Raw genomic sequence first — 12,983 nt, 5'->3', positions numbered from 1 at the left:
AACCATGCCTATATGTGTGTCATAGACAGGCCACCACTGTATTGCTGCAGCCTCAGTTGTCAGAAACATAATTAAATTAAGACTGCCAGAACCCATTGGGTGCCAATAAAATAAGTTGACAGTAGTCCAAAGATCTTTTACACTTTAGAGATGTTTCCACAAATTGCATCTGACAGTTCATTCTGCACCACAATCATAGCATTGCAACAGTTGAAGCAAATATTAACCATGTCTTTTGTTGCTCACACTAATATACCAGCTAGAGAATTGCTTCTGCATACCAAAGCAGTATTTTATCCCTGAGTGCCACAGGTGAGATGCATCCAGTCTCAATTTATTTAATGATGTGCAAATTTAAAATGACATGACATTGTAACCCTCTTGTGCATAGGCCATAAAATGGCTGATTTGAGCGACAGCCCGGAAATACCACACTTCTCCTTTTGCATATGTGTCCGTCACTGATGTATAGAAAGGTCAGAACCAGACTGGTTATTGTAGATAACGCTTTCCCCTGAAGCTTAAGGAGAACTGGAGCAGATCGGGGGCTAATGGCGGAAGGAAGCATAGGTCAGCAATGTACAATCTAATCAGGCATACTTTTAGACGGCTATGGAAATCAGCCACAGAGCAGGTATTGTTTGACTTCTGCTGGGCCGAGCAAAGTTGGAGATATCACAGGGTAGTGGCGGAAGTTGAGAGGAAATTTGAGTTCACTTTTGTTTGCGCTCTGCCTCATAAGAACCGTTCTCCAAATGTAGTAAGTGTAACTCATGAGGTTGTCAATGAGAAAATGACATCTGTAGAAGACTCACTAGTCTCACCTAGGCTAATCTTGCAACAAATTCACATTACCTGTGTCAGAGCATGTCGTACTTCAGACAAAGAGGATTTTCTTTGGTAATGAGAAGGGGTATGGAAACAACCAATATGCTAGAGTAAACATACAATGTACTTTAATTTCATGTGAACAAGGTTGTGCAGGAGGCCTGCAGCTATATCAAGCCTCAATTAAGGGAACCCTTTCAAAGGGTTATGTTGCGCTTAGTCATTAATGATCACTCTGTGTGGTAGTTCTGTTTGTTCAGATCTCTTTTGTCGTCTCTGGTTACAGCACAAACACACACCCATAGAGGTCTTATGAGGAATCATGGTAGGCCCTCTCCATGGTGACTAATGCTCACTTCAGACCTCCCCTAATCCTCCTGCTAATGAAGTTGGCAACCACCGTGGTGGTTACCATCATCAAAGGGCTAGTTCAAGTGGGCCTTGCCAGGCACTAGCTACATCAGGCCTGGGCAACTCCAGTCCTCATGGGCCTTATTGGTGTCACACTTTTGAACCAGTCCCAGCTAACACACCTGACTCTAATCATGATCTTCAGTTAAATGCAATTAGTTTAAATCAGGTGTGTTTGCTCGGGATGGGGGGAAATTGTGACACCAATCAGGTCCCCGAGGACTGGAGTTGCTGAGGCAGCCACATATTACACCATAAAAATAGATTGATAGTAAGCACCAATCACATATGACACCGTAACTAAACTGTTATTTCAGAGTGGATTTTTTTTAAAGTTAAAGAGTAGTTGTCTATGCCTTTTTGTTTGTCATTGGTCAACAGTAGGGATTCTTCAATTACGTGTTTGTCATTCAACTATAAACTACTTGTTTTCATCCCCCCAAAATGACTTCAGACATACTGCACCAACACGACTAAAAGATTAACTTTGCAGAAACACCTAAGTTAATAAAATGTATTGAGTCATCTTAGATCAATTCTGACTATTTTGAGAAAGTGTGTGTGTGTGTATCAGATTTAAAAGTCTTATAGACGACTTTGATCAGCTTTAATATTGCGGATAGATTGATGGAAGCAACAATGTAATTGTCTGCATAATTTCCAATCCCCCATATTTTGGGGATATATATATATGCATGCATGCTATGGGCATCTCAAGATGGGCAAACAGTGTTGCCATGTTTCTCGTTTTTCTAGCAAAGGTTTAAGGGTGTATGCGAGCACATTCGTTCAGTCCAACTAGCCAAGTTCTGCTGACGTGCGTGGAAGTCTTAGGGCAGTTGGAATCGCTGAGGGGCATAATTGTGGGGGTTTCATGCATTTGGAATTATATTCTACTTATATCACACTATGCCACAAATATAAAGTTCAAATGCCGAGACTCAGACCATTGAGTGCTTTTGAAATGACAGGCTACAGTTTTCCCGCCAACCTATCTCCGCCTCGTCCTATAGACTAAAGCAGCGTCCTATAGACTAAAGCAAGGCCATTTTGGTAATGAATATAGGCTACAAGATTGATATGGTAATTCACCTATTGCAACAGCCTATGTGAATGCAGCAGTACACATGCTGAAAGTAGTAGCCTAGTTATTCATGCATGCAAACAAAAATACTAATAGCAGTTTGGCTTAGAATACCGACACAACTGGGAATGCAAACGAATGAATGCGATCAGAACAAAACAACCGTACCAAGTAGGCCTAGTAAACAAATCAGATCGATAATCGCATGGCACGGCAGGTAGCCTAGTGGTTAAGCATTGGACTGAAAATCATGCCGCTCATCAGTACAACAACCTGAAATGTAGCTATACCCAGCGGTGTTATTTGGATTCTTACATTGGAATTATATTAAATTCTGCATTAACCAAGTATTCCAACCACTCTCTTTCTATGAACCAGTTGCTATTCAATTAATGTTTTCGGACAGAATACCTGTGGCTTGGGTAGGATTTTACACTCTTAGAAAAAATGATTCCAATACGGTTCTTTGGCTGTCCCCTTAGGAGAAACCGTTTTGGTTTAAGGTCGAACCCTTTTGGTGTTCATGTAGAACTCTCTGTGGAAAGGGTTTTACATGGAACCCAAAAGGGTTTTTCAAAGAGTTCTCCTATGGGGAAAGCAGAAGAACCATTTGATGTTCTAGATAGTCTACACCACTAGAGGGATATCTTCAACCCACCAACTTACCATCCTGAGACGAGGCCGAGTATAGCCCACAAAGATTTCCGCCACGGCACAACTCGAGGGGGGTGCCAACCCAGACAGGAAGACCACGTCAGTGACTCAACATTGAGTGAAGTGACGCACCCCTCCTAGGGACGGCATGGAAAAGCACCAGTAAGCCAGTGACTCAGCCCCTGTAATAGGGTTAGAGGCAGAGAATTCCAGTGGAGAGAGGGGATCCAGCCAGGTGGAGACAGCAAGGGCGGTTTGTTGCTCCAGAGCCTTTCCGTTCAACTTCACACTCCTGGGCCAGACAGTCTATAGGACCTGCTGAAGAGATGAGTATTCAGTAAAGACTTAAAGGTTGAGACGGAGTCTGCATCTCTCACATGTGAAGGCAGACCATTCCATAAAAATGGAGCTCTATAGGAGAAGGCCCTGCCTCCTGTTGTTTGCTTAGAAATTCTAGGGACAATTAGCAGGCCTGCGTCTTGTGACCGTAGTGTAGGTATGTAGGCAGGATCAAATCGGAAAGATCGTTAGGAGCAAGTCCATGTAATGCTTTGTAGGTTAGCAGTAAAACCTTGAAATCATTTCATTTAAGTCATTTAGCAGACGCTCTTATCCAGAGCGACTTACAAATTGGTGCATAAATCAGCCCTTGCTTTAACAGAAAGCCAGTGTAGGGAGGCTAGCACTGGAGTAAAATGATCACATTTGTTGGTTCTAGTCAGTATTCTAGCAGCTGTATTTAGCACTAACTGAAGTTTATTTAGTACTTTATCCGGGTAGCCGGAAAGTAGAGCATTGCTGTAGTCTAACCTAGAAGTAACAAAAGCATGGATTCATTTTTCTGCATCATTTTTCGACAGAAAGTTTGATTTTTGCAATGTTACGTAGATGGAAATAAACTGTCCTTGAAACAGTCTTTATATGTTCGTCAAAAGGGACATCAGGGTCCAGAGTAACACCGAGGTCCTTCAGTTTATTTGAGACGACTGTACAACCATCAAGATTAATTGTCAGATTCAACAGAAGATCTCTGTTTCTTGGGACCTAGAACAAGCATCTCTGTCTGAGTTTAAAAGTAGAAAGTTTGCAGCCATCCACTTACTTAATTCTGAAACACAGGCTTCTAGCAAGGGCAATTTTGGGGCTTCGCCATGTTTCATTGAAATGTACAGCTGTGTGTCTTCAGCATAGTAGTGAATGTTAACATGGTTTCCGAATGACATCCCCAAGAGGTAAAATATATAGTGGTCCTAAAATGGAACCTTGAGGAACACTGAAATTTACAGTTGATTTGTCAGAGGACAAACCATCCACAGAGACAAACTGATATCTTTCCGACAGATAAGATCTAAACCAGGCCAGAAATTGTCCGTGTAGACCATATAGGGTTTCCAATCTCTCCAAAAGAATGTGATCGATGGTATCAAAAGCAGCACTAAGGTCTAGGAGCACGAGTACAGATGCAGAGCCTCGGTCTGACGCCATTAAAAGTTCATTTACCACCCCTCGCAAGTGCAGTCTCAGTGCTATGATGGGGTCTAAAACCAGACTGAAGCATTTTGTATACATTGTTTGTCTTCAGGAAGGCAGTGAGTTGCTGTGCAACAGCTTTTTCAAAAAAAGTTGAGGAATGGAAGATTCGATATAGGCAGATAGTTTTTTATAATTTCTGGTTCAAGTTTTTGCTTTTTCAAGAGAGGCTTTATTACTGCCACTTTTAGTGAGTTTGATACACATCCGGTTGCAAGAGAGCTGTTTATTATGTTCAACATAGGAGGGCCAAGCACAGGAAGCAGCTCTTTCAGTAGTTGAGTTGGAATAGAGTCCAGTATGCAGCTTGAAGCTTTAGAGGCCATGATTATTTTCATCATTGTGTCAAGAGATATTGTACTAAAACACTTGAGTGTCTCTCTTGATCCTAGGTCCTGGCAGAGTTGTGCAGATTCAGGACAACTGAGCTTTGGAGGAATAGGCAGATTTAAAGAGGAGTCCGTAATTTGCTTTCTAATAATCATAATCTTTTCCTCAAAGAAGTTCATGAATTTATTACTGCTGAAGTGAAAGCCATCCTCTCTTGGGGAATGCTGCTTTTTAGTTAGCTTTGCGACAATATCAAAAATAAATTTCAGATTGTTCTTATTTTCCTCAATTAAGTTGGAAAAATAAGATGATCGAGCAGCAGTGAGGGCTCTTCGATACTGCATGGTACTGCCATTCCAAGTTAGTCAGAAGACTTCCAGTTTGGTGTGGCGCTATTTCCGTTCCAATTTTCTGGAAGCTTGCTTCAGAGCTCTGGTATTTTCTGTATACCAGGGAGCTAGTTTCTTATGACAAATGTTTTTAGGGGTGTAACTGCATCTAGGCTATTGTGCAAGGTTAAATTGAGTTCCTCAGTTAGGTGGTTAACTGATTTTTGTCCTCTGACGTCCTTGGGTAGGCAGAGGGAGTCTGGAAGGGCATCAAGGAATCTTTGGGTTATCTGAGAATTTATAGCACAACTTTTGATGCTCCTTGGTTGGTCTGAGCAGATTATTTATTGCAATTGCAAACGTAATCAAATGGTGGTCCGATAGTCTAGGATTATGAGGAAAAACATTAAGATCCACAACATTTATTCCATGGAACAAAACTAGGTCCAGAGTATGACTGTGGCAGTGATTATGTCCAGAGACATGTTGGACAAAACCCACTGAGTCGAGGATGGCTCCGAGTGGCTCTGTGGACTTTTCCATGTGAATATTAAAGTCACCAAAAATTAGAATATTATCTGCTATGACTACGAGGTCCGATAGGAATTCAAGGAACTCAGTGAGGTACGCTGTATATGGCCCAGGAGGCCTGTAAACAGTAGCTATGAAAAGTGATTGAGTTGGCTGCATAGATTTCATGACTAGAAGCTCAAAAGATGAAAATGTCTTTTTTTTTTGTAAATTGAAATTTGCTATCCTAAATGTTAGCAACACCTCCGCCTTTGCGGGATATGGTCACTAGTGTAACCAGGAGGTGAGGCCTCATTTAACACAGTAAATTCATCAGGCTTAAGCCATGTTTCAGTCAGGCCAATCACATCAAGATTATGATCAGTTCATTGACTATAACTGCCTTTAAAGTGAGGGATCTAACATTAAGTAGCCCTATTTTGAGATGTATCACAATATCTTTCAATAATAGCAGGAATGGGGGAGGTCTTTATTCTAGTGAGATTGTTAAGGCGAACACCACCATGTTTAGTTTTAACCAACCTAGGTCGATGCACAGACACGGTCTCAATGGGGATAGCTGAGCTGACTACACTGACTGTGCTAGTGGCAGACTCCACTAAGCTGGCAGGCTGGCTAACAGCCTGCTGCCTGGCCTGCACCCTATTTTATTGTGAAGCTAGGGGAGTTAGAGCCCTGTCTATGTTCGTAGATAAGATGAGAGCACCCCTCCAGCTAGGATGGAGTCAGTCACTCCTCAACAGGCCAGGCTTGGTCCTGTTTGTGAGTGAGTCCCAGAGAGAGGGCCAATTATCTACAAATTCTATCTTTTGGGAGGGGCAGAAAACCATTTTCAACCAGCGATTGAGTTGAGACTCTGCTGTAGAGCTCATCACTCCCCCTAACTGGGAGGGGGCCAGAGACAATTACTCGATGCCAACACATCTTTTTAGCTGATTTACACACTGAAGCTATGTTGCGCTTGGTGACCTCTGACTGTTTCATCCTAACATCGTTGGTGCTGACGTGGATAACACTATTTCTATACTCTCTATACTCGCCAGTTTTAGCTTTAGCCAGCACCATCTTCAGATTGGCCTTAACGTCGGTAGCCCTGCCCCCTGGTAAACAGTGTATGGTCGCTGGATGATTCATTTGAAGTCTAATACTACAGATAATGGAGTCGCCAATGACTAGGGTTTTCAATTTGTCAGAGCTAATGGTGGGAAGCTTCGGCGTCTCAGACCCCATAACGGGAGAAGTAGAGACCAGTGAAGTCTCGGCCTCTGACTCCGACTCGCTGCTTAATGGGGAGAACCAGTTGAAAGTTTGTCGGCTGAATGAGTGACACTGGTTGAGCATTCCTACAGCATTTCCCTCCAGAAGCCATGAGAAAGTTGTCCGTCTGCGGGGACCGTGCGAGGGGATTTAAACTACTATCTGTACTTACTGGTGGCACAGACGCCGTTTCATCCTTTCCTACACTGAAATGACCCTTGCCTAACAATTGCGTCTGAAGCTGGGCTTGCAGCACAGCTATGCTCGCTGCAAGTCGATCGTTCTCCTGTATATTATGAGTGTAGCGACTGCAATTAGAAGGCATCATGTTAATGTTACTACTTAGCTTCGGCTGTTGGAAGTCCTGATGGACCATGTCCAGATAAAACGTCCAGAGTGAAAGTTGAATGAAAAATAAGTTGAGTGAGGGAAAAACTACAAATATTAACGGTAATAAGTAAAAACCGTAAAGTTGTCAGGTAGCAAAGTAAGGTTGGCAACAAAACGCACAGCAGCACGTAAACAAGTCCAAGTTGTGACCGGAAATGTGATGTCTACAAAAGATGAGATGTTTTTCCCGCTTTTTATGGAAACCAGTGCCCTAGTGATGCAGTGCCGTAGACCACTGTGCCACCCGGGAGGCTTTTTAGCTATTTTTATATAGGAACATAAAACAAAAATTGAGGGGGGTACAAGTTTCTCCGCTCCTGGAGCCAGGCCTGAGTTCTCATGAAAGTCCTACTCATTGTGACCAGGCTCATTGTTAAGGTTGGGCAAGGAAGTTTCAGTGTAAATTGTACCAGATTGGCTTCATGTCACACATACTTCAGTGTCCAGGCGATCCACCCTACGCAGTCCTAGACTTCCTGATGCGACTCAAGTGTTAGACAGCTAGGGGAGACAAAAATCCTGAAGTTGTTTTGGATGAGAAAGTCCAACAGTTCTATTGGAAGGGGGTGGCGCTCAGGGGGGCCATTAGGTGATTGCCATGTGGGTGTGAGTGAGAGACTTTCCAGATTCTGAAGTCAGGAGGACTTCGCAGACTAATACAGTCCACCCCCCCCCCCACCCCCATCCCCCAAACACTGTTGCATTTTTTTAAAATAAAACCTTATTTGCATCTATTCATATGCACTCACAAGGACCAGACTGGAAAACCCTGTTAACATACATGTACATTTGGTATCTTTGTGTAATAATAAATGTTCTTAATCATGCCTCATCTCTGCCTAGTCACTCCTGTGAAACTAGCCAACCACCAACACAGAATCAAATACCTGTAGCTCAGGAGTGGATTACTAGCATACCTGTGGTGGTGTTCTCTTCACCCAGTGGTTGCAAGGTAAGCATTCTAGAAATGTGACTTTTGAAGGCATGTTTACCTACAGTATGTTAAAGCAGACTTTACCGGAGGAAAGAAAAATAGGTAGTGCACTAGATAAGGTGTCCCAGATTATACCTTTATTCTCTCTTGCCATTTCCTGCCTGTGCATAAAGTCAACACTGCACAGCAGAGGTTTGTCACCTGTAGTGTTATACAGGTTTAGAGCATGTTGTAAACAGGTTTGTTTCTATGCCATCAAAGACTTTGTAGTTTACATGCTTTTAATTAGTTTGTAGCCTTCATTATCTCTTTCTGGAATGTGGAAGATTTACCCTCTCCATTCGGGCCTACCTTTAACATAAAGGAATGTTTTGGTCATTGAGTATGATGAAACCATGGAGTTTTGATGTTATGAGAAAAGAAAATGTCTGACTATAACCACAACAGGCTAAAAGCTACATTTGTTTTGTTTTAAATCAGTTCACTATCTTTAATTCACTAAAGTTTCTCTCACACAAAAAAGCTTTTTCTCAACAAGATTGGGATTTAGGCTGTTTGCAAGTTTATGTAACTTCTACAAGAGGGCTGGCTTTAACTGCAGTGTTCAATAAAGCAAAGTTGAAGATTAGCTGAAAGTTTCTCCACTTCCCCTTAGCAACAGCCAACTAAGTCCCGCCCCTGATACTTAAAAAAGCAACAGTTTCCCAGAAGTCAGCTGACACAGAAGTCTATCTGTGACAGCAGAGAGAATGGAGAGACTACTCTTCTACGCAGTCCATGTACTTCTGAATCAAATGGTGCACTCATACTTTGGATTAATATGACCTGAAATGTCGTGCAGGGCCAGAGCATAGCCTTAGGAAATTCTAGAGGGAGTTTTCCCAGTTCCAGTAGTGCTGTAATACAGGCCACCTCAGTGTGAACTCTGAACCCAGTCCCACACACCCAGAGTTGCATGGCCGTTGGGCTGAGATCACATCTCATCCACATGGTACGCTATGTCATGTCATCAAATGTAAAGCACATTCATTGTCTGTCAGTTGAGCTGTTAATCTTGCATTGGACTGTCTTGCTTTTGTAGGAATAACTTGTTCCACTTTTGGACTACCTTGCCTTCAACAGAATAACTTGTTCTTCCACATTTACCAACATTAAGGCCAAGTTAATTTTACACTGAACAAAAATATAAATGCAACAATTTCAAAGATTTACTATTCATATAAGGAAATCAGCCAATTGAAATAAATGCATTAAGCACTAATGGATTTCACATGACCGGGAATGCAGACTATCTGTTGGTCACAGATACCTTTAAAAGAAAAGGTAGCGGTGTGGCTCAGAAAACCAGTCAGTATCTCGTGTGACCACCATTAGCTTCATGCAGCCTGACATCTCCTTTGCATAGAGTTGATCAGGCTGTTGATTGTGGCCAGTGGAATGTTGATCCACTCCTCTTCAATGGCTCTGTGAAACTTCTGGATATTGGCGGGAACTGGAACACGCTGTTGTACACGTCTATCCAGAGCATCATGAACATGCTCAATGGGTGACATGTCTGGCGAGTATGCAGGCCAATGAAGAACTGGGACATTTTCAGCTTCCAGGAATTGTGTACAGATCCTTGTGACATGGGGCCGTGCATTATAATGCTGAAACATAAGGTCATGGCGGCAGACGAATGGCATGACAATGAGCCTCAGGATCTTGTTACGGTATGCCTGTGCATAAGTTGCCATTGATAAAATGCAACTGTGTTTGTTGTACGTAGCATTTGCCTGTCCAAACCATAACACCACAACCATGGGGACCTCTGTTCACAACATTGACATCATCAAACCACTCGCGCACACAATGACTTACTTACACGCTGTCTAAAATCTGCCCTGTACAGTTGAAATGGGGATTAATCCATGAAGAGCATGTCCACTGAAGTCGGTTATGACGGTCATGACGGTCGGTTATGCAGTCAGGTCAAGACCTTGGTGAGGACGACAAGCACTCATATTAGCTTCCCTGAGACGGTTTCTGACAGTTTGTGCAGAAATTCTTTGGTTGTGCAAACCCACAGTTTCATCAGCTGTCCCGGTGGCTTCTCAGATGATCCGGCAGGTGTAGAACCGAGATGTCGAGGTCCTGGGCTGGCGTGTTTACACGTGGTCTGCGCTTGTGAGGCCGGTTGGACGTACTGCCAAATTCTGTAAAACAACATGGGGGGGGGGGGTTATGGTAGTCAAATGAACACTCAATTATCTGGCAATGGCTCTGGTGAACATTCCTGCAGTCCGCATGCCTATTGTACGCTCCCCCAAAACACTTGTGGCATTGGGTTATGTGACAAAACTGCACATGTTAGAGTGGCCTTTTATTATCCCCAACGCAAGGTGCACTTGTGTAAGGGTCATGCTGTTTAATCATCTAATATGCCACACCTGTCAGGTGGATGCATTATCTTGGCAAATGAGAAATGCTCACTAACAGGGATGTAAACAAATTTGGGCACATAATTTTAGAGAAATAAGCTTTGTGTGTGTATGGAACAATTCTGGGATCTTTTCTTTCAGCTCATGGGACCAACACTTTACATGTTGCATTTATATTTTGTTCAGTATAAGTTTACTTTGTCAAACTTATTGGTGCAAGAGATACATTTTAACTGTCCCTTCTCAGTACATGTAGTCTCAGGGAGGGCAGTAACCTCAGATGTGAGGGCACATTGGGCCATTCCAGATAGGGCCTGTTTCCCCACCCTCTGTGAGAAGACAACAGTGCAGTCCAGAGACAAATATTCCCTACAGTAGGGGTGTAACATGTTCCCAAGAATCCCAACTCATAACAGCCCGGAAGGAAGCAGTGGGTGATGTTATGTTACTAAAAATACCAATCCAGCCAGAACACTGCATTCCTTGTGGATTCTAACTTGGAGACCAGGCAACACCCATCTTTGAGGACATTTCCACCCCCTGCAGTGGTTGTAGGCTCCTCTATGGTTTACTTTGACCTTTTAATAATTAGTTTCACATTTCATGCATATGTGGTCATTCCATTTACTGTGTAACTATTTTAAGAGTCACAATTGCATTCTTTCAATTGCCACAGTGTAATGTGTGTTTGTACACAGACAGAGTCACTATGTGTACTTGTTAATTACCATGAAACTAGGTGAAAATGCAGTTTTTAAACTAGACACTGTTTGACTTTACAGAAACTCATAGGAACCCATTGCACTGTAACCATTTGTGCCTTTGGAATGGTGCCTTGGTGTCATGTTTGCGTAGAGATTCTGTGGCAAACATTTAAATCGACCTGTAGACCTGTTCCATGGCTTTTAGCCTCTTGAGGTCAAGCTGCAACAGGCCAAGACTTGGTTGCCCTTGACGCTCTCAGGTGTGATGTTGTTTTATATGGTGAGTCCATTAAGTGGGTGGGGGTCAACGGGTTATTTTACTGGGTGACTTTTACTTTAGGCATTTTATATTAATGATCTTTACTCTAAATGATCTGTACTTTTCCCACCATTTTTAATGGGACATCATGTACCACATGTTCCATTCAGCAGGATGTCACAGGATGTGACTCAGTCTGAATGACTAAGTGTTGGGACATCTATTATCTAGCACAGGGATCAAGGTTGATGATGAGCCATGGCAATGTCCCCCAAAAATAGAAGTGACCTCACAATAACTAGTATAATTATTACTATTTTTTATTTGGAATCATTAGAGCTGCTGAGCATACACTATTATGGCATGTAAGTCGCTCTGGATAAGAGCGTCTGCTAAATGACTTAAAAATGTAATGTAAATGTTTTCAATGTGTAACATTGTGAGGGATTTATACAAGTAAAGACAGAAATGGCAATAGCCTAATTGTGACTACAAATCAAACATCAATGGTCTTGGTTTAATCTCAAATCATCTATGATCTGTTGGGAATCTAAATGCCAGCCTTATTCGTGATTTATTTCAACGCTGTAGTCTATATTCAGCAAGTTTAACATGTATTCAATTGTTATGTGGTTTATCTGTGTCTTACCCTTATAAAGACAATAATTAGAGGGTATCTTTCTTATTGTTAGCGTGTGTTTTGTCTCTATAGGCCTACATATGAATTTGGGTCAGCACTTAAGCCTTTTATCCTCCCCCTGTAGATGACTGGGGGATTACAACACAGTCAAAATAAGTGCTTTGCTGTTAAGTGACAGAAAAAGCCAGACCAGCTCAAGCCTGTTTCCTTGACTGAGACAGTGATGTTGTCAAAAGCGATTTCCAAGAGTGCCGTTTAACAAATGATCCCTATACTTTGGCCTGCTGCTTTTTATGTTGTTGTTCATCTGACATCAGCTACAGGTTTTTCACATGATGAAAAACATAAAATCCTAATCTCCTAAAAGGCTAATACTTATGTTTGTTGGCTGAACAGTAGTTTAACCATGAAACACTCCCACTAGGGCTGTGGCAATCATGACATTTTTGTCAGCTGGGGATTGCCAAGCAATTAACGGGCTCACGGTAATTGACCGTTAATTAACATAAACACGTTTAGCATCTCTTGGCTTCCACCCAGCCTACAAGCCACTGATGCAGACCGTTTGAAACATCTGCATTTAAAAAGTCTAAGTCCATTTAATATAGCCTCCACACTGTCACAATAAGTCCATGATTTATTTTAGTACTTGATAATAATCTCACCAGGTCTTGAATTTCCT

The sequence above is a fragment of the Oncorhynchus gorbuscha genome, linkage group LG19 (genome assembly GCF_021184085.1).
Source record: "Oncorhynchus gorbuscha isolate QuinsamMale2020 ecotype Even-year linkage group LG19, OgorEven_v1.0, whole genome shotgun sequence".
Classification (NCBI taxonomy): domain Eukaryota; kingdom Metazoa; phylum Chordata; class Actinopteri; order Salmoniformes; family Salmonidae; genus Oncorhynchus; species Oncorhynchus gorbuscha.
This window is presented reverse-complemented; position numbering follows the sequence as displayed.